The sequence below is a fragment of the Anastrepha ludens genome, chromosome 6 (assembly GCF_028408465.1).
Source record: "Anastrepha ludens isolate Willacy chromosome 6, idAnaLude1.1, whole genome shotgun sequence".
Lineage (NCBI taxonomy): Eukaryota > Metazoa > Arthropoda > Insecta > Diptera > Tephritidae > Anastrepha > Anastrepha ludens.
The window spans coordinates 126,077,016-126,099,656 of NC_071502.1; the positions used below are offsets into that span (position 1 = coordinate 126,077,016).

The 22,641-nt window shown below is 36.2% G+C and overlaps 1 protein-coding gene across 4 annotated transcripts in view; it reads right to left on the bottom strand.

Annotated features, from left to right (window-relative positions):
* LOC128868160 (uncharacterized) overlaps nucleotides 1-20,023 on the bottom strand; it is a 63,420-nt gene extending 43,397 nt beyond the window's left edge. For 3 of the 4 annotated variants that reach the window (XM_054109940.1, XM_054109941.1, XM_054109931.1), the window contains exons 1-2: nucleotides 19,826-20,023; nucleotides 18,069-18,709 (exon numbers count right to left, since the gene is read on the bottom strand). The gene's annotated coding sequence lies outside the window, so the exon portion shown is untranslated. Of the gene's footprint in view, nucleotides 1-15,338; nucleotides 15,599-18,068; nucleotides 18,710-19,825 lie in introns of those variants that run through there. The other variant, XM_054109932.1, reaches the window with a different exon arrangement.
* Nucleotides 20,024-22,641: the final 2,618 nt, after the last annotated feature.

The window sequence follows — 22,641 nt, forward strand, 5'->3', positions numbered from 1 at the left end:
TCGAAAAAAACTGTCATCATGACCTTTATTTTTGAACGATTTTGACGTGCTCTTTTCGGTCTGGCCTCGCCTTTAGCACGATGTTGGCTTGATTGGTCAGTTGTTTCAGGGTCGTAAGCATAAATCCAAGTCTCATCTCCCGTAACGATGCATTTGACCTTGTCCTGATAGTCTGAAAGCATTGTTTCACACACATCAACGCGACGACTTTTTTCCAAGAAATTGAGAGTTTTCGGTACCAAACGAGATTTGACTTTTCGTAGGCCCAAATGGTCTTTCAAAATGGTTTTCACAGATCCTTCTGATATTCCGATCATATCAGTCAGGTCTTCAACAGTCAACCGACGATTTTTGAGCACTAACTCCTTCACTTTATTGACGTGTTGGTCATCTGTTGACGTCGATGGTCGTCCGGAGCGCTCCAAGTCATCAACACGTTCTCGACCCTCTTTGAAGTCTTTGTACCACTTATAAACAGTTTTCTGCGACATGGTCGAATCACCAAATGCCTTCTGTAATATGCTAAACGTTTCCGCAACCGAAATTTCATTCCGCAAACAAAATTTGATGGCACTTCTCTGCTCAATCAAATCAGACATTGTAAAAATCGAAAAATGCACTCTTGGCCGTTTGGTAAACACAAGCGTAAATATATTACTGATAATGACGTTCACATGAAAGTTGGCCCAGATGTTATTAACAGTGCTGCCAACTCATGAAAAAAATAACTAGAGCGAAATTTTAATCCCACCAAGTTGGACAAATAAATGCACCTTACTTTTTGCCCACAGTAGTATACTTAGCGCTACAACAACGAATGCAAGCACAGCTTATTTAAATATTATTAATAAATGCAAAAACAAAAATCTCAGCTGTGACAGCCTGAGCAGCACTCTTATTATCTCCACCCCAGCTTAATCGCCGACACGAGATGATCAATCAAGCGACAAGGGCACATCACTGATTTCTGAAAACCTCAAATATTATTAATCTTCCCTCATCCTTCCCTCTTGATTTAACGTCCAGTTGTTTATTGCTTTGCGCACCAATGCTTTTAGCAGCAAGTTGGCTGTGAACAAGTACGTTAGTGTGTTGGTGATATATGTTAAGTATATCCATTTGGCCGCCGTAGCCGAATGGGTTGGTGCGTGATTACCATTCGGAATTCACAGAGAGGTCGTTGGTTCGAATCTCGGTGAAAGCAAAAGTAATAAAAACATTTTTCTAATAGCGGTCGCCCCTCGGCAGGCAATGGCAAACCTCCGAGTGTAATTCTGCCATGAAAAAGCTCCTCATAAAAATATATATCTGCCGTTCGGAGTCGGCTTGAAACTGTAGGTCCCTCCATTTGTGGAACAACATCAAGACGCACACCACAAATCGGAGGAGGAGCTCGGCCAAACACCTAACAGAAGTGTACGCGCCAATTATTTATTTTTTTATTTTTATATTCACTTTATGTACGTAGAAATATGTATATAAATATAATATAAAAATTATTAAATCATCCACTGATTCGGTCACTGAGTCATCTATTAAAAATACATTAAACCTACTTAGGATTATAGAATAATGGAAATCTGGCATTTAGAGGCCACCATTGAAGAGGAAAGTGGGAATAAAAAAATAACTGCATACGGGTATATGTATGTACACACCATATAAAAATGCGTATGCAAGTATCGAAATTTACACTTTCATGAATTCTATGTTAGAAATTTATTATTCGTATAGCTGAAGGTAGTAAGCTGATGTTTAACGGTACATATGCGTAACCACAAATTTCTTAAAAACTTTAGGTTTAAATATTTATTATATATTTGCCGCAATCCTAAACCATCAGACAACGCGCTGAGTTGTCCCAATTAGCTGTGACTTAATTTTTAAGTCAATTTTAAATTTTTTATATTTCTAAATGGGTGTATAATATCTCTGGGCGGTCGCCGTAGCTGAATGGTTAGTGCGTGACTACCATTCGGAAGTGCACGTGTTCGAAACTCCGGACACGAAAAATCAAATGATAAAAAAGTCCCTCCATTTGTTTGAAAACGTCCACACGCGTGCCACAAATAGGTGGAGGAGCTGCGCCAAACACACAATAAAGGGTGTAAGCGCCAATTATACCTATATATACACTCGAGGCCACGCAAAAGAACGAGTGCTTATTCGCGAGATAGCGAGGAAAGATGGATGTAGGCATCCAACAGTAATAAATTTACTCAAAACAAAGAACCAGAGTGATCAGTTGGAGCGTCAGAGTAGAGTTGGAACTAGGAGAAAGACATCCCCCCATGGGAAAAGATGGTGTATTTCGTAGGATTTGTTTAAATGATCGTTTTAAAAACTCCATAGAAATTAGATAGAACCTGGAGGTGCCATAAGTTCAAGAACTGTATGCGGGAGACTGCTCGGGTCTAAGCAGTTAGTAGCGCCTTAATTACCTTCATAGATAAAAATTAATAATTTTTTACTAAAAAAATTGTCATTTATGAAGCATTACCTTCTACTTGAAAATGTTTTAATTCTCAGCAAGATTTGGTAAGTTAAACTGCATTAATTGGGAAAAAATGCAAAAAATGAAGTGGTTAGGTTTGCGTGGCCACGAGTATATATTATATGAAATATAATATATATAATATCTCAAGACTATTATGCCAAAACTTCACGTCAAGTATTTGAGCGTCCGTTGTTTCAGGCCGGGTTTTTATACTTGTTCGGCTTCAAAACGCTTTTATGAAACTTGAATCAATAGTTTGGAACTTTTGCACAGTACTTCTTCACATTAGTTTAATAATTATTAATCTTACAAGAACTAAATTGGCCGATTTTTTTTTTTTATGAAAAATCTTTTTTTTTGGGTTCTAAGCTCCGATTCTGTCGACAGTTACGATATGTACCGTTTCCGCAGATTCACCTATATTCGCTATGGAAATTTAGGAAAATATTGTTTAAATATATGGAAATTGACTGAATAACACAACACTATCTATTTTTAATTATTTTAATTTTTCTACAATACACTCTATTTTTAATTATTTATTTATTTATTAATATCTATTTTGCCCATTTCAAAGTAATCTCCATGGGATATTATGCACTTGTGCCAACGTTTTTTCCAATCTTCGAAGCACTTCAAAAAATCGTCTTTTTTAACTTGTTCAGCTCCTCCTTCGATGCCGTCTTTATATCGTCAATCGCAGCGTAGCGTCGTCCTTCATGGGCCTCTTCAGTTTCGGGCACAAGAAAAAATCACAGGAGGCCAGACCTGGGGAATACGGTGGCTGTGGCATCATTAGTGTGTTGTTTTTGGCCAAAAAGTCGCGCACAAGCAACAATATGTAAGCGGAGCCAATTTTTGTTCTTCCACAAATCCGGGCGTTTCTGGCGGATTGCTTCGCGCTAATTGCACATAACTTGCAGGTAATATTCCTTATTGACCGTTTTACCCTGTGGCAAGAACTCATGATGCAAAACGCCCCTGCAATCGAAGAATACGGTAAGCAAAACTTTTATATTCGACCGAACTTGGTGCGCTTTTTTCAGTCTTGGTTCGTGCGGCAGCTTCCATTGAGATGATTGCGCTTTGGTTTCCACGTCATAACAATAAACCCACGATTCGTCACCAGTTATGACCCTCTGAGCAAATTTCGGTCGTCGCGGACAGAGTCCAGCATCTCATTAGCAATGTTCATGCGATGCTGCTTTTGGTCGAAATTGAGCATTTTTGGTACGAATTTCGCGGCGACCCGTCTCATGCCCAAATCATTGAAAAAGAATCGAATGGCACGAGTCAATCGATATGTCTAAGTCCTCAGCAATTTCTCTAACGGTGATTCGACGAATGGCCAATACCATTTTCATCACTTCATCAATTTTTTCGTCTGTTATTGAAGTGCTCGGGCGTCCGGCACGCTTTTCGTCGTTCACATCTTCTCGGCCTTCTGAGAACATTTTGTACCACCGATAAACGTTGCTTAGGTCCAAAGTAACTTCTGCGTATGACACAGCCAACATTCGGAAGCATCAGCGCACTTAATTTCGTTTTTCGCACAAAATTTGATACAGGTTCTTTGATCCATATTTTGGAAAGGTAAAAATCGAAGACGAGCCGAAACACGTGCAAGAAAAGCAGCTGTCAACAATTAACTGAGCATTCAAAATGGCCGAACTCGTCAGCCATATTAGCCTAATCAATTTCTTAGGGCATTAACGAAACAAACTGTAGTAAAGGGCGTAAAAGACATTTTGAAAAATAAAAATTAAAATATACGTATTAATGGCGCTTACAGGTCTGTCACCTCACGAGCAACATCATATAGGCAAACATCAAATAACCAAACACATACATACATATCCACATATACACATATGAACACTCACTCGCACATTTCCTAACAGCCTATGCATGTGAGCCTACTCGCTCAAGAAGAATAAAGAATGGAGAACGGTAAAAATCGATATCAACGCACCCAATTCGCCTAACTGTATAATTAATTGATTTGCGTATTAAAAATGTATGCATGTAAGTTAATAAAGGTTGTCAAAAAAGTCTTGCGGTATTTTTATTGAATTTTCAATTGTTCATAAAATTGGTTATAATAATGCGATTTAAGTCAAATATGCGCCGTTTTGTTCGATGACGAGTTCCCAACGAGATGCCAACTTCCTAATGCCCCTCTTATAGAAGCTCGCTTCCCTATTGTCAAAAAACTCGGAGAGCCAATTTTGACAGAACTCTCTTGTGGACAACTTCCGACTACCAAGCTCGTTCGCCATGGACAGAAATAGGTGGTAATCACTTGGTGCGAGATCCGGACTATACGGTGGATGCAAAAGAACCTCCCATCCGAGCCCCCGGAGCTTCTGGCGCATCACCAAAGATGTGTGTGGCCTGGCGTTGTCCTGATGGAAGACAATTCGGCCTCTGTTGATCAAAGATGGCCTCTTCTGCATGAGTGCTGCATTCAAGCGGTCCAGTTGTTGGCAGTACAGGTCCGAATTGAGCGCTTCGTCATAGGGGAGTAGCTCATAGTGGATGATTCCCTGCCAATCCCACCAAACACACAGAAGAGCCTTCCTGGCCGTCAATCCAGGCTTGGCAACCGTCTGGGCAGCTTCACCGCTTTTCGACCACGACCGTTTGCGCTTCACGTTGTCGTAAGTGACCCACTTTTCATCGCCAGTCACCATCCGCTTCAAAAACGGGTCGATTTTGTTGCGATTCAGAAGCGATTCGCATGCATCCATACGGGCAAAAATGTTTTCTTGCGTCAAGTCGTGTGGCACCCATACATCGAGCTTCTTTTTGAATCCAAGCTTCTTCAAATGGTTTATAACGGTTTGATGACTCATGCCCAGGTCTTGGCCGATGCTACGGCTGCTACTATGCCGCACTCTTTCGATCAATTCAGCGATATTATCGCAATTTTTTACGACAGGCCTTCCGGACCGTGGCGCATCTTCGATCACCTCTGCACCAGAACGAAAACGTTGAAACCATCGTTGTGCGATGGAAATGGAAACTGTATCGGATCCATAAACTGCACAAATTTTATTGGCAGCATGAGATGCATTTTTGCCTTTATCGTAGTAGTACTGTAAAATATGCCGTATTTTCTCTTTATTTTGCTCCATGTTTGCGACGCTATAACTCACGAATGACTAAAAGCAAACAACAATTAATCAAACACGTGTTAGCACGTGAAAAGAGCTTTCCAAAAAGCTCTAGCGTGAACCGATGCGTCGAGTACAACTAGAACTACGCGCTTGCAAAGACAAGCTTGCGGATATACCGCAAAACTTTTTTGACAACCTACGTACAGATGATGTATGTGCGGTTGTGAATGCGATATACGAAAAAGAGGACGAATATTCATTCGTCGCTAGTCAGAGCAATTGACAAATTGAACATGATTCTCCTCCTCCCGCACGAATTTCATTATCGCCACTTTTCATATGGTTGGCATGCATATATGTATGTACGTCTGTATGACCTACACGCAAACTTTCCGCATCAATTGAACTTCTGAGCAGTTTATTCCGGCCTCTTAGTAATCATTAATAATTCCATGCCATGGAAAATTTACATCCAATGCACTATGTGGTCGTTGAAGTCTGGTACAGGTGTAAAGTTCAAAGTACACAAAATAAAAAGTGGGTACATGAGTATATATGTATGTGCTAATGTACACTTGCAAAAATGTTTGTGGGCCTTCATTTATTTGAAAATCTAAAGTTAAATGTAGTGCTTCGCAAGTAAAATACGGCTTAACTATTGCCAGTACGGCTTAACTTGCCAATAAATAAAGACATACCGGTATGGATACGTATACGCATACATCCATATCGCCTATATGTACGAGTATGTATAAATATACAGTACGATTTATTTGCCGTGATTGATGTTTTTTTTTCTAAATTTTTCTCTAATTGCATGCAGATAATTATTCACATACACATATACACTCTTATGTGCATATGCGTGTGCATAATCGCAAATTGTTTCGTATTAACGGGCTGTGCTACATCATCTGCGTGATATACATACATACATACATATATAAGTATGTGTATATGTACTGAAATTCAAAACTCCATAAAATTGTTGGTTGCATAAATTTGTGATTACAACTGAAGATCAAACCTGTTTAGACGACTAAAGGAGCAAAGGTTCTTTTCGCATTGAGTGAGGCACACCAAACGTTTTCACAGCTTTAGGTAGAACTTCTCCTCTAATTTCTTGTAGACTGATTTTTTCACCACAAATTGATGTGGTTCTAGTTTGATGCTGATTTCAAATTAAAAGAAGTGTAAATGTGTAAAGAAAATAATTCACATCATTTCTTCATCTAGTTGGAATTGAACCTACATTCTTACAGATTACGAGCTGAAATGCCGCACAGAAGCACACTTAGCTAGAGCGGCCGCAGCACACATTTGCTTATTTATTCATACGTGTATGTTTGCATACCTACATACCACATATAACTTATATAAAATATACCTATATAAAGGGGCCAAAGGCCTCTCCGTTAGTGGTGCAGTTGAAAACACATTACTGCAGCTTATATTGAGGACCCCTACCATGATTTCATTTAACTACTCTACTCATACTTAAGTTACACAGTTAACTTTAATTACTCCATTTATCTCGTGATTGCTATTATTACCTTCAACCTGTTTTTAAATCATTAAGTTGGCATATAAAATAATTTGAGAAGTAACTTCATTATTCCACACACACATTCAAGGAAATGTTTGTATGTATAAGTGGAGTGTGCAGAAACCTACAGAGAGTCGAAATTTAGAGACTGCTATTTTTTTAAGATTCGAAACGTCTTTAATCTTTCATTATTATCAATTTTGTTTTATTTTTTTCATATTCTAACATAAACAATATAAGCAAAACTTCAAACTTAAAAAATCACATGAAAAAAATCGATAAAATTTCAAAATATTTCAAGAATTTTTTTATATTTTTTCTTAATATTGCAGTATCAGTTGTAGCAAAAAAATTAATATGGTGCATATCCTACATATTAACAGTGTAGGATTTATGAGGCAAGGCTGCCACTATGTACAACTTTTATTGTCACTGACTGCAGGTATACATGTGGTAGTCGTTAGAAGACCGTCGTGCAGAACAGACGTGGAGAACGATAATTTGCCATGGATCAGAACATTAGTTACTTGAACTTTCTTTAAATTACTCATTGTACCATAATATTTGCTTTAAATTCAAATTCCTACATTTTGTAATTTTAATTGTAAATAAATCTATTCTCATATGGGGGCTCAACCGGGATCCGAACACAACTTAAGCAAATAAATCAAAAAGTCATACGAATCAAATAGCAACAAACACTCACTAGTGATCAGCAGGCGGAACATAAGGAAAGAAAACGAAAAGAATTTATAAACCGACGAGTTGCGCGCTGTTAAGAGCATTGTTTTGTTGTTCAACGAGTGTCAAAAAGAAGTGATTGCCTGAAAATTTTATAAATATATTTTAGTAATATAAAAAATACACCGGTATTAAATATGAGTTCTAAACAAAAAAGACATTTGCAAAGAAGCGAATTATCCGTAGACGTGGAAGATAGAAGGCAAGTGTCGGTAGATGTTGACGAGAATAGTGGCTCCAAATTTAATGTCACCGATGTTGAGAGCATTATAAGATAATTTTCCGGTGCTAACACAATTAATGTGCATACGTGGATAAGCGAATTCGAATCCTATGCAAAAGCACTTCAATGATGACAGGGTGGAACTTCGTAATGAAGCTAAAAGGGCGATAACTGAGATTCAAGAGGCAAATTCTAAGAACTACAACAAACGTCGTAAAAAATCGGTGAGCTTTAAAGTTGGTGATCTTGTTGCCATAGAAAGAGTTCAGTTTGGTACAGGACTGAAAATAAGGCCGAAATTTCTTGGTCCATATGAAGTCACAGCTGTTAAGGGCTTTGATCGCTACGATGTGAAGAAAGTTGGCGATAATGAAGGGCCAAAAATTACTAATACTAGCGCGGATAAAATGAAGCTATGGGTGGAATCCGACGACGACAACTGGAACTAGATTAATGCCGAGGACTCGCCTGAGGCAGACGAGTAACATGGATGACCGAGTGTGGTAGTCGTTAGAAGACCGTCGTGCAGAACAGACGTGGAGAAAGATAATTTGCCGTGGATCAGAACATTAGTTACTTGAACTTTCTTTAAATTACTCATTGTACCATAATATTTGCTTTAAATTCAAATTCCTACATTTTATAATTTTAATTGTAAATAAATCTATTCTCATATACATGCTTGGTGAAAAAGAATCAGTTGTGGCCAATATCAGACCGTTAACCGGCTCGCAGCTGTTTTTTTTTTACTAAAAACTTGAGATTGTGTGATGGTATATGAAAAAAATTAACACAGTATACGCTCATGTTGCTTCGATGTCCTCTAAATAACGATTAATTGGACAAGTGTTTGAATACGTGTGAAACGAGCAAGAACTCTGCTGTCACTTTCAAGGACTCCATTTCGTGAGCTACTTGCGAGGAAAACAGCGCAACTCCGAAGTCTGGGTAAATTGTTACTGGGAGAAACTATACAAATAAACCTTAAAAACTATGACATCAACATTTTCTAATTACAACATTGTCCTCATATGCGGAAATACATGCATACGTATAATATAAACTTATGTGCATGTATTGTACATATTGTTAAAATATTATATGAGCCGACACTCGTTTTTGAATGCTATGTACATTCATTGTTAGGAGTTGGAGTAAAACAATTCATATGTATGTATATCCAATAAATTTCAGCCTTCTCTTGTTCGCTCACACAGCCACATTCAAGAAACACTGCGGAAGCGGAAACTAGGTCTCAGTGGCATATTCAACCTCACGTACGCTTAAAAGCTGTGTGCGTTGGAATTTTGTATACCGAATATTTGTGTTTGTGTTTGCAAATATGTATGTATGCACATAGTTCTGCAGCACAATTCGTGCATCGCTGCAAATGAACACTCGAGTATATATCGAAATTTTAGCGGCACGCAAATGGCGTAATTTAAATAAAAACACAATTTTCATGAATTTTGGAAAAAAGTACCTGCATAGCCACACATGTATGTAGATACTCTTCGCATCTAGGCAGCAAAACTATAATAATTTTGAATGTCGAACTCATAAAAATGTATATACGCACAAGTAGTTCACAGATTAGTAAGCACAAGTAGTATTTTTTATTTAGTTTTAAATATTTCTAAAACCTTTACTACTTTCTTGCACCAAAAATATTTCAATAAAATATTCGATTGCGATAAATCACTTTGTGCAGAGCACCCCAGAAAAGAGATGTACACATAGGGTTGGTGTCGAAATTCTGTCTGTACAAAATTCTAAAAACAAAATTCTGCTTTTTAAAATTCTGCTTTTTTAAAATTCTGCTTTTTTAAAATTCTGCTTTCTAAAATTCTGCTTTAAAAATTCTGTATTACAAAATTCTGTATTAAAATACAATGTTAACAATGTTAAAGAGGTAATGTAATTATTTAATTTATTATTATTATTATTTTTTATTATTATTCTAGATATTAAATAAAAAATAATAATAATAATTTTTTCTTCAGTTTCGATAGAATCCACAGTATTTTTGCGTAGAACTTCTTTTCGCGTGGGCGGCCTTCGGCCACGCTTTAAAAAAATAACCCTCATCAGTCCGACTCCGGCTACGCAATCCACCGTATTTTTGCGTAGAACTCCTTTTCGCGTGGGCGGCCTTCGGCCGCGCTTCAAAAAAATAACCCTCATCAGTTCAACTCCGGCTACGCAATCCACCGTATTTTTGCGTAGAACTCCTTTTCGCGTGGGCGGCCTTCGGCCGCGCTTTAAAAAATTAACCCTCATCAGTCCAACTCCGGCTACGCAATCCACCGTATTTTTGCGTAGAACTCTTCTAAAAAAAAAAACGAACAGCTGCGAAGAATTATTAAAAAGAGAAATGAATTCAGTCACACTACATATTTAAAAAGAATTGCAAAAAATATTGTAATTGGCTAAACTAAAATATTGTTATAACATGCAGAATTTTGAGAAAGCAGAATTTTAGGAAGCAGAATTTTAAAAAGCAGAATTTTAGAAAGCAGAATTTTTTTGCAATTTACAGAATTTTGCCATCCAGAATTTTGTAAAACAGAATAATGACACGCTCCCTACATATACACATGCATATTTAAATATAGAAATGTGTATGTGCATAGCTACGTGAATTACGGGTATAAGCGAGTCACCTTTTAAACGTTTTCCAGCGGCAGGAGCAGCTAATAATTCCGCTGAGTGCATAGTGTCAAGCGAAAAAGTGAAGTCATGCTCCTTGTAAATAATTAATAATCACCGTGAATTGAAGGCATGACAACGCATTAAAGATATACCGAAATGTGTGGGTGGTTGCGTACTTATAAAGGGTCTGCCATATAACTTTACGGAATTAAAAATGCTATAAAAAAGAAACTACTCAATATTTTTCCAAACTATTTTTTTTATTTTGAAATACAATCCTTCCGGTTAATGATGGAATACAACTTCATTCATATGGCTGCCTCGGCTAGCCATGCACCATCCCATACGATCGGTCCAATTTTTCAACACATTTTCGATTGTATGCGGCTGTATTTCAGCTATGACATCGCGTATGTTGGTCTTCAGTGCATCAATTGTTGCTGGTTTGTTAGCATAACACTGGTCTTTGACGGCAGTCACGGCACCCCAAAGATAATAATCCAACGGCATCAAATCGCAGCTCCGAGGCGGCCAAACGATATCAGAATTTCGGCTGATAATGCGATCTTCGAAGACAGTGCGCAAAAGATTGATCGTAGCATTCGCTGTGTGGCAAGTAGCGCCATCTTGTTGGAACCAAATGCCACCAATATCCTCCTCTTCAATTTCTCGGAACAAAAATTCGTTCAACTTGGCCCGGTAACGCTCTCCATTAACGGTTACGGCCACTCCTCGCTCATTTTCGAAGAAAAATGGACCAATGATGCCTCTCGACCAAAATCCGCACCAAACAGTGGCTCGTTGTGAATGCATCGGCTTTTCTTCTAGTGCGTGCGGGGTTTCTGAGCCCCAAATGCGGCAATTTTGCTTGTTAACATACCCGTCGCAAAGTAACGCACACGCTTCGGTGCTTTTCTTCTTCCCATTGCCGTATGTAATTTTCGTACACATTCTTTGAGCGCATACACAATCATTTTTGTTCAGCGGAAGAATAAAACTAATTTTCTGTCAAATCAGATGACAGCTAAGTGTTACCATTCTTCAAATAATACCTAGTTCAAATCCGTAACGATAGATGGCGGGCCCTGTATGTTTGTACCTACGTAAGTGGAACAAGTCTATTAATGACTTTATCATTATTTTTGGTAAGGTTAAGCAAAGTTACATTGAAAGACTTTTGAGGCTAAATTCGATTGCCAATGCAGCCAAAAAATGTCGCAAACTCAATTACATTTCTGCCATGAAGAAATTGCTCATAAAAAAGGTCTCCCATTCGGAGAAGGCATCCGAGTTTGAAATTCCTGGGCAAATATCAAAACGAACACCACAAATTCGCAAGAAACTTGAGCTTTTAACGATATATAGTACTTAATTGTACCACTTCATTGTTATTTTATTAATTAGATTAAATTACAGTATGTATTCCCCTATGTCGTAATATAGTATATTTCAGCATCCCAATTTAGTAGTATGCCGAATGCAGAGAATTTAGAGTACATATTTCTGCCGCACCTCACTAAATGAAAGACCTCAAGTCTCAGTTATTTATTATTGCAGCCGCCATTTTGCTGCATTCCATTAAGTTGCTTATGACAAAATCCTTTTTTGCATTTCGAAATTTCAAATACTCGTATATACCTACATTAATGCATACATATGTATCTAATTTGTTGTTCTGCCATATTTGTCTGTTCAATATCACTTTGATTACAATCCTTTTTTGCATTTTCTGCGTTTCTTTGTTCACTTCAAGCTGCCAATTTAAATGTTCAACTCAATTCAAATAAATATTTTCTTAAAAAAAAAAAAAAAAAAGTAAATAAAGTGATCATTTGCTGTGCTATGTTGCGCTGTCCATCAACGATGCGATCGGAGTGAGATCATTGAGGTGATGAGTGATTCTATTGGCCACATTCATACATACATACATACATATGTGCTGGTACATTCCAACAGTGTGAGTAAGAAAACAAAACAAGTCGCTGCTCAAGTAAGGAATACTAATTCGAGGTAATTAACTTGTTTTGAAGCTGCAAACTAGGTATGTATGCATGTGTTTATGTCATAGGTATGTATGCATGTGTTTATGCATGAATGAAAGTATCGACAAAAATTAAATAATTAAAAGGAAATAAAGGTTTTATTCTGCTTTTCAGGGTTGAATAGCGCAACAGAGCTGCAGCAAATATGGAATTGAGTTGATGAGACAACCGTAAAAAACAACTTTGACACTATTACAGAATTACAGCAATAAAGCAAAGATATGAAAAGGTAAAAGTTAGAATGAAGGCGCAGTCGCACTAAATATTACAAGTACTATTCAGACAGTTAAAACGAAAACAAAATAATTAGTATGAACAAAACAACCCATCCACACACCTAGGCCAAGGGAAAAAGGAGTATTTTGTAAACAGGACTTTGTGCATAAGGGTGAGAGAGAGGACGAAAAATTCGCTCAACAGCGGTGGTGAAGCAAAGAGGACACGAAGAGCTGATTGAGAGCATGTAGAGAGCTTGAGAAGTTATGTAGTGCAGCATGACAGTGGTGCCAAAATGTCTGACACCATGCAGAAATTTTATAAGCGCCAGCAAAGCTTCACACAAGAAATTTTCAATTTTTATTACATAAAGCTTATTAAAAAATCTGTGACTACTTTGAAACTGAGAAACGTTTCTCCGAACCAATAATACAATAATACTAACATTTACTTGGCCAATACGTGTGTCGCCATTATGTCAGCGTACAGAACAGGGTTATTGGCATAATGTACGGATAAGTGGCACACTGACTAGCAACAGAAACAATGATAACAAGGGTGAGGAAGCATGACACAAGCGAATAGAAAAGTGAGTGGGGAATGGCGCAAAGAGGAGAGATGGAGTTTTGCCGCACAGTAGCAGAGAATGAAAGTTCGTTGAAAAAGAAACGCGAGAAGGGAAATCAAAAAGATTTTCCACCGAATTCTCACTCTTATCTCACAAACAACTTGGTTAAATTTGACGAAAACTGCAAAGGGAAACAAATGGAATGCTGAAGAAGAAAGTAGGAGGCAAAACAAATAAATTAAAGGGCACGAAACTTTCACTTTGCCTTAACAAAAAACGTATTTTGGGCCTATAACCTCGCATACATACATATATACTAACACATACTATGCATGAATATATGAAATACATGAAGGAGTAAAATATTCGAAGCAAGCCTTTTGCAGATATAGATTTTTGTGAGTTTTCATACTTCCTGCTTGAATGAAAATTATGCAAATAAGCACATAGCCATGCATGTATGTATGTATATATACTCTAATTGTACAACATATATGTGTATTTGTAGTACAGGCATACGAGTGCACGAACGTAAGTGTAACTGGGTGGTGGTTTGGTTGTAGTAAATTATTTGGCTGTCCTAATAGGCCCATTGGGATATATTTTACCGAGTTTTCATCATGTAAACATTTCGCCAGTAAATTTGTATGAGGGTGTGACCCAGTTTTGGTACAATTTACAATAAAAAGGTGTAATCGCCAGCCGAAAAATAGTAATAGTAAATACTAATAGTCGATATAAAGAAAATTTTAAAAACTATTTTATCTACTTCGAATCTGCTCTTCTGTGATCTGGCAAAAACATTCAATTGACTTTATTAGGGAAATTTGTATGTACATAATAGATATAATGGAAGTTATAATTTCGTTAGGAATGTTGTTGTTGTAGCGGGAAAGGCTGACCGTATCGGGGACAGTCCTTGGCCGTTCTGGTTACATAGACTGTCGTGGGAGCGTTTCTTAGGAATGTATTTACCGTCAGCGCCAAAAGAAAGTGTAAGACATAAAAAAAAAAATTATTTACTTTTAATTTCAATTACTCTTTTATAAATACACGGTTCATACTGTAACAAAACACATATAAAACAAAATTTCAAACTTTACACAAAGTTTTTAGGAATTCGGCAAATTTTCATGAAAATTTCAGACATTTTACTCAGAACTTCTGAAAAACACTTCCAATATGCAATTTTATAGCTCATTAAACTTGGTTAAAGCAAAGTTTAAGTATGTCAAAAATCACACTGATTTCTTAGAATTTTTTTCAGTCCCGGTCTTGTGCGGCCTCTGGCCGCCTACTCCATATTTTTTTTATATGAGAGAAAACACCCGTCAGCAAAAAAAATTGTCAACCACTTGAAACTTGCACTCTATTGTACCAAAATTCTATGATCTATAAAACTGCGTACCTGCAGTTCTGAGTAAAAAGTTTGAAATTTTGTTGAAAATTTACCGGATTTTTATAAATTTTATACGAAGTTCGAAACTATGCTTTATATCGTTTTTATTGAAGCATGATCCGTATTTTTATGAAAAAATACTTTAAATTACAAGATAAATAAATAAATAGTCAAAACTTATTGATATGTGGTGTACACGTTGTTTTGGCGCTGACTGTATGCATTTGAGCTCATTCATATCCAATACTAAGTACATATAATTACTTTAGTTTTAAATCTCTCCTATCTATATCATACACATATATGTAGACATATGTACTAGTTTATGTACTTACATACGAAACAATGCGATCCACCAATAATTCGGATGTATTGCAGCAAATGTCCAGCAATAAATGGCGTCGTTATCGGATATTCCAAATTGCAATTGGGCGAGTTCAAAAATTTTCAAAAACGTTTTGGCATAAGATTGGTTTGTTGTTGTAGTTGCGTTGGCAAATGTTTTTTTTTTTTTGTGGATGAGTCAAAAATTTTAATTAGCTTTACGAATTTTGATTTTTTTTATTATACATACAAATAATATATGCGAGTATGTATATATACACAAGTTAACACTAAACAAATTTAACGAACAAATATGCTGTAAGCCACATAAAAGTAGCGTAAGTTAAACAAAGAAAAATACAAAGAAATGTGGTTAATAAAAAGTGGTAGAATGTTTGTTGTTTTGTACCCCCTTTCCTTGAATGTATGTATGTATTAATTTTATAATTAATTTGTGTATTTTGAACCACTGGTTTCACTTGGATGCTACCAGAACATTGCTAAAGGTTTAGGGATTATACAAAATTTAGAATAAAAATCGTTAATTCAAATGTATATGAATGTATGTATATGTTAGGTATGTGTATTACTGTTAGCGGCAAAGAATTTGCGTCGATTTTTGATTATCAGAAGCGTTTGTATTTAATATTCAGAGCTAAAGAATTACTTAGCTCGTGTTTTAAATAAAATTATATATGTGAGTATTTATTCATGTATAGGGTTGTTCAATAGGTGCGCTTCAACTTTTTTCCGATAGGGAGGGCGAACGACGCAATATTTTTTATTTTTCGCTTGTCATTTGTAAACTTCATTGGTATACATTTCATCATGGAACGCTACACACTTGAGCAACGATTGCAAATCGTGCAAATTTTTTATGAAAATAATCGTTCTGTTGCTGCTACTTTAAGAGCATTACGGCCATTTTACGGTCCATTTAACAAGCCCTCCCGTTTTGGGGTTATGTGAAGTCATTGGTCTACAGTAACAAGCCGGCGACGATTTGTGCGCTCAGAGCCAATATTGAACGCGAAATTGCTGGAATTTCGGCCGATTTATGCAAAAGAGTGGTCGAAAATTGGGTTCAACGACTGGACTTCGTAAAACGTGCACGCGGTGGTCATGCAAAAGAAATCGAATTTCATACTTAAATGTATATGTTCAAACTCGATAATAAAAAAAAATTAGTTAAAAAAGTCAAACCGTTTGTGTTTTATTTAAAAAAGTTCAAAAGTTGAAGCGCTCTTACTGAAAAACCCTATATATGTACGTACGTATGTATTGAGCATTTTATGTATTCAATTATTTATAAATAATTGCTTTACAGGAGAAAGGCACTAGCAGCTGGGGCTATCGGCGTATGTACTGGGTGATCTAATGAGTTCAGCACCAAGTACCCGAAATACGATTTAAATTTCAATAGCACTTAAAGCGTTTGAAATTTTATATTTTCAATTTATATATACATAATTTGAAATTTATGACTGCGATGGTATTTAATGAAAATGTTTCTACCATTTTTACTTTATAAAAAGTCGCCAAAGGTTTTGGCTGGTTACTGCAAAATTCAATGTAATGCACAATAAATCAATACCAAACAATTGTGGACCATTCAAAAGAGGGCAGATACAAAAGACTCGTTATGTAGATGTCACATGTATTAAAACAGAAAATTTTAAGTAATCGAATTTTAGCCGTTTACAGTGTACGACATACAACACAATACTTTAGACACCCTTGTGAATACCCCAATTGTTTTGTTTTGTGTTTCGTGCTTTCTATACTATTAACATTTTCTCATATGCGTATATGTATATACATTTATCTGCCCACATAAAGGAATTTATATATAATACGTATCACCACATACATAACGCAGATTATATCGTTTCTCCACGAATGGGATAAGTAAATCCTCGTGAAATGTTTTAATTTAAAAATTTGTTTGCATATCTACACAAAAAGGGTCTTTCAAAAGACGCACCTAGATGCTGTTTTAAAATAAAACATGTAAATATTTGATTCATTCTGTGAAGAATAAAAAAAGACAGTTAAAATCTGCTTGCTGTCGATTCACAGATGCCTAATTTTTAAATACGACGGGATATCGGTGTTGAAGGTTGTTCAGCAATACAATATTCTGAACAGAACGTCCAGTTTGAGTCCGCCAGCCCTTTTTCTTTCCTCGCCAGAACCGGTTTCTTGAAATTATTCACCAATCTTTGAATTACCGACCCATCCGGACGATTATTTCCACCAAAAAAATTTGGAATTTTGCAATATGTTGTTCTTGAACATCGACCATTTTTATAATAGTTCTCACTAATTTTAACGCGCTCTTCTATCGTATACAATTTTATACATATGTATCTGTCCACTTGACAAATGCCAAAAACTACATAAAAAAGTTACCGTCTAGGAATTATTCACTACTAACACCTATTCGTCACTTTTAAAAGACTCTCTATATTGAAGAAACAAAAAAAACACTAATTTTGGCAAAATGTTAAGAGGAAGTAGTCTATATACAAAAAAAAGACAAAAATTAAGGAGAAGTCAGAGCGCAACGTGAGCCAGTAATGGCAAAGTTTACTCGAAAAGTTAGAATTGAAATAGTATTAGCACACAAAAAGACAATATGCGACAATTTGTGATGAGTGTCCCAGAAATTTCTGATAGTAAACGAGTAAGCAAGCAATACAACAGCAGCAATCAGAATATAGCAAAAGCGATTAACTCACTCGATTGAAAGTTTGTTGTGTATTTAACCGAAGTGAAAGGATGTGTTGTGTGCGAGTGCAATGGAGCAAGGCCAACGGGTGCTTTGCAAGTTAGGAGGGGACGAAGTTATCACGATGATATGCGACTTGGTGCGGATACGTTCAACTGGCGAGATGCACGCGTTCAGATACAAATCAATTCAGACGGATGCATATACATATATTATGTATGTATGTGTAGGCGCAAGTCCGAAAAAATGCTGAGCGGCAAATAATGTTTGTTGTAGGTTTTATTTCTTTATTGTTGTATTTCCTTTCGTTTATTTTGGTATGTTTTATTTTATTTTATTGCGCTTAAGTTTGTATATTTTTGCGAAACAATTATTCTCTTATTATATTTCTGTATTCATGTTCGACGCTTAGCGTTTTTTTTTTTTTTTGAGTTTTTGGTCGATTATCGTGTTTAGTATTTCGTATCTGAACAGTTGCGAAATGCTTTCGTATCTCCTCTGTTGCAAATATAATATTTGTATGCCTCCCTCTTTTAATGGCTTGCTATTTGCTTTGTTGTGTTATTGTATTTGATGTGCTTTATAAGTTTGCTTGAATTTACGCGAGTATAGTCGATGGAAAGATCAGAATTTTACGCGCGGTAAAATTTACTGAAAAAATACAAAATTTGTTTTTTTGATTTTATTTTTTATGGCATACAAACATAACCTATACATATCAAAATGGCAGTCGAATTAACCAGATATTAGACTACTTCAAGGTAACAGCTGATTGTTCGCAATCAATCATACACATGTATATACATATGTATGCCAAATTTACAGCAACTTGAAAATGTCTATCAACAACTGGCTATTGAAGAAAAGCGGCAAAACCTTTCAATTTCGAAATACATGCATACATATGTACATATGTATACAAAGATTACGAGTTCAAAATTATTAATTTTTTTTCAGTTTTACTGTTAGTAAACAATTTGGTTATCGTGTGAATGCGTGAACGGAGTGCATATCAACGAAAATAAGTCAAATGTTTGCCGCAGGAATGCGCTAACAGTTATTGAGCGATAAAAATAGAATGTTTGTTTATTATGACTAAATGGTTTGAGCGACTGCTACTTCGCTTTTGTATCATTTGCTATAATTTAGTTAATTGCATTTAGTTGATTTATAAATATTTCATTTCTCGATTTTTTTTATTTATTCATAAAAAATTTGTTTTAAAAAGTAGGTATCTATTATTCTCCATATTCAATAATTCTTTAATTTTTCTTTTTTTTTTGTTTCTTTATAAAATAATGTTTATTTTTAAAAAGTAGGTTTTCGTTTTTCAGATTTAATATTTTTCGAATACATTTTTTTCGACTTTGGCCATTATCTCCTTTTATCATTTCATTGTATCTCTTCGCGTTTGCTGTTTCTTTGTTTGTATAGATATATGCACATATGTTTTGTTTTTATTTGGCCATCGCTGCAGTTGCCTCACTTTGCTGTTATGTCAATAAAATCTGACAAATCATGGCCATAAGCGGGTTCTCGTTAGACCAGCGAGTAGCTGCTGCAGCGATGATATCAGCTGTTAATTTTTTTTTTTGTTTTATGAAAAAATATTTGTATAACTTCTCTTGCAAAGTCGAAATCATTTTTTGAAAATAGGGCATTTGAGGGTTGGAAAATGAAACTAATAGAATCGTGAAACTTTGATGACATGTGGCTATGCACAGCTTGTAAGCACAAAATACAATTAATTAATGTGGCAAATCATACACACAAAACACAGTACAATGGTTTTGTCAAATATCGTCAGCACCGAGATAAATTTAGTTAGTTTCTACTATTGGCGTTTTTATTATTATTTTTATATCCACTCTTTTTTCGCGCAGCACATGTATGTAAATCATTATTTTATATTGTATGTATTTTTTTATTTGCCTGTGTTATTAGCACTCAATTCCGTACAACATTACTTACTCGCAGAGTTTCAATTTCAAACTGACTAGCAAAAGAACCTATGAGATAAGCGCACGCACTCTAATGCTCACCGCCTTTCGTTTTGTTCATAGAAACTTTTGCGAACTTTATTCCACACAGCCTGTCTATTTGCTCGAAACACGCTACTTTACCCCAGTTCTCCACACGCGCCATTCACGATTCACCACTCACTGCTCACAGCTTTGTTTTTACCTCTCTCACTTGTTTGGCGAGATTTTCACTCACAGCTAAAAGCTTTATTGAAGAACTTTTCGTTGGGCAGTTGAGCTTTAAAGTTGTATATTATCTGATTAAATACAAATAATAGTCAGTTATTGCATAGTCGCCTAGAAATATTTTACACCTAAAAGAGTCTTATGTCCTAAACAGAATAGCAACGGATAGCGGGTAATGGGTTGACGGATAGTGAACAGGTGATCCATTCTCGTCAGAAAATTCGGCTGGTTAAACACAATTGCGACGGGATGGTTTTCAACTGACACTTTGACCGTCCAATAAAATTAATTTTGTAGTGAAATCTTTTCGTTTGCTATGTTTGTGAGTGTTATTAACACCATGAACACTTCATAATACTTACAGATTGCATTTACCACTTTCCCAATCTCCTCCCAAATTGGTCTTTCTGGTGCTGCATGTTTCGGTATTGCACTTGTATTTTCGCACTTCCTCCATCAGCAAGTCGTTGAAGCTCATTGTTACAAAAAACACAACTTCTTTTTAAATTACTGATATTTTGCGGGTTTTCTTGTGCAAATCGTATATTATTTGCTTGTTATTTACCTGTTGTTGCTTGTAAACAAACAAATTGTCATCAAGTGAGAAAATAGAAAATAATCTAAATATTTTCTGCCGTAAAAATAATCGGCGACAATAAATCCGCTCTCACCGCAATTCTGTGCAATTTAATGCGAATGTGTTCTATTTTTGACAGCAGATACCCGTCAGCCCGCTGTTTAGCACACTAATCTCTTGTATGCGGTCAGGAATCAGTTTCAGTGAAATACCGTCAATTAATTAATATTAATATAATGAATAAGGTGATTATTTATTAATATTATATCTCGTAGCGGCCGCCGTAGCCGAATGGGTTGGTGCGTGACTACCATTCGGAATTCATAGAGAGAACGTCGGTTCGAATCTCGGTGAAAACACCAAAATGAAGAAAAACATTTTTCTAATAGCGGTCGCCCCTCGGCAGGCAATGGCAAACCTCCGAGTGTATTTCTGCCATGAAAAAGCTCCTCATAAAAATATCTGCCGTTCGGAGTCGGCTTGAAACTGTAGGTCCCTCCATTTGTGGAACAACATCAAGACGCACACCACAAATAGGAGGAGGAGCTCGGCCAAACACCCAAAAAGGGTGTACGCGCCAATTATATATATATACATATATATATACATATATATATACATATATATATACATATATATATACATATATACAATACATATATATACATATATATATATATATATATGTATATCGTTTGCATTAATCACTTATGAATTTTACGTTAAAGCCCAAGGATTTTATTTAGCGAAGTCGAACGACAAAACTCAACAGTATGTACCACACTCAACCTCTTATACGCCGTGGTTGTCGAGTCAAGGGATCTATTTTTAGGTTGACCAGGGATGCTATTTTTAGGTTAACCTTTCACTCCCACTTTAACCCTTAACGTACCAATGGTGCCATATAAGCGGCATGGAAGTGTTACTTACTTGATCCAATGAATCCAACATTTAACACGTTAAGCGTTGTTCCGTTATATTTTGCCGTTTTGCCTACTACAAGGGCGTGCAAATGCTGAAAAAGGCGACTACATGGACAGTTCCACCTCATTCCGCGGAGAAAACGAGAAGCAAAATTTCTTTGCGATATTTTCACTGTCAAGGCAGGGATACATATCGGAGAGTGGTATAGTGGAGTATAAAGGTGAATGTCTGCGCGTTGTCCGCGCATCACTACGAAAAGACAACACCAAATGTCGTAAAAATGTGTATACATTCATATTTTCACCCAATGAAGGTTATAGGCATGTTTATATGATGGAACTTCCTTCCCACAGCCCCCAGGCCGCGCCACCACTCTCATTCGTCACTAATAATCGAATATTTGCTTAAATTTAATCTAAAAAATCTTAGTTTTTCCTATTTCCCACTATATATAGCACACTCTAGACTTCATAATCCGCATAAGCTGTTCAACTATGACCCAAATGCATAGTTCAATAAAAATAATTTTGCTTGATATTTTTCCGATTGGTTGTTTTGATTTTATTCAGCGAGGCATAGCAGCGGATGCCGGGTATTGTATTATACCAGTATGGTTATTAATAAAAAATTATTTTCTATGAAATTATTGTTTGTAATTCTTTTATATACATATCCTAAATCCCTCGAAACTACTCCCACGTGAGAATTTACTAACAACTAAATTTACTTCAACCGATTAGTAATACGAGGGGTGCCTTTTATATTTCGGCATTTGGCAACCCTGGTGTTGCAATCTGGCAACTGACAGCTGTATCGCAAAGTTTGACATTTTTTGGCTTTTACGTACTCAGAACGTTTTGAAATACCAGCGCTAT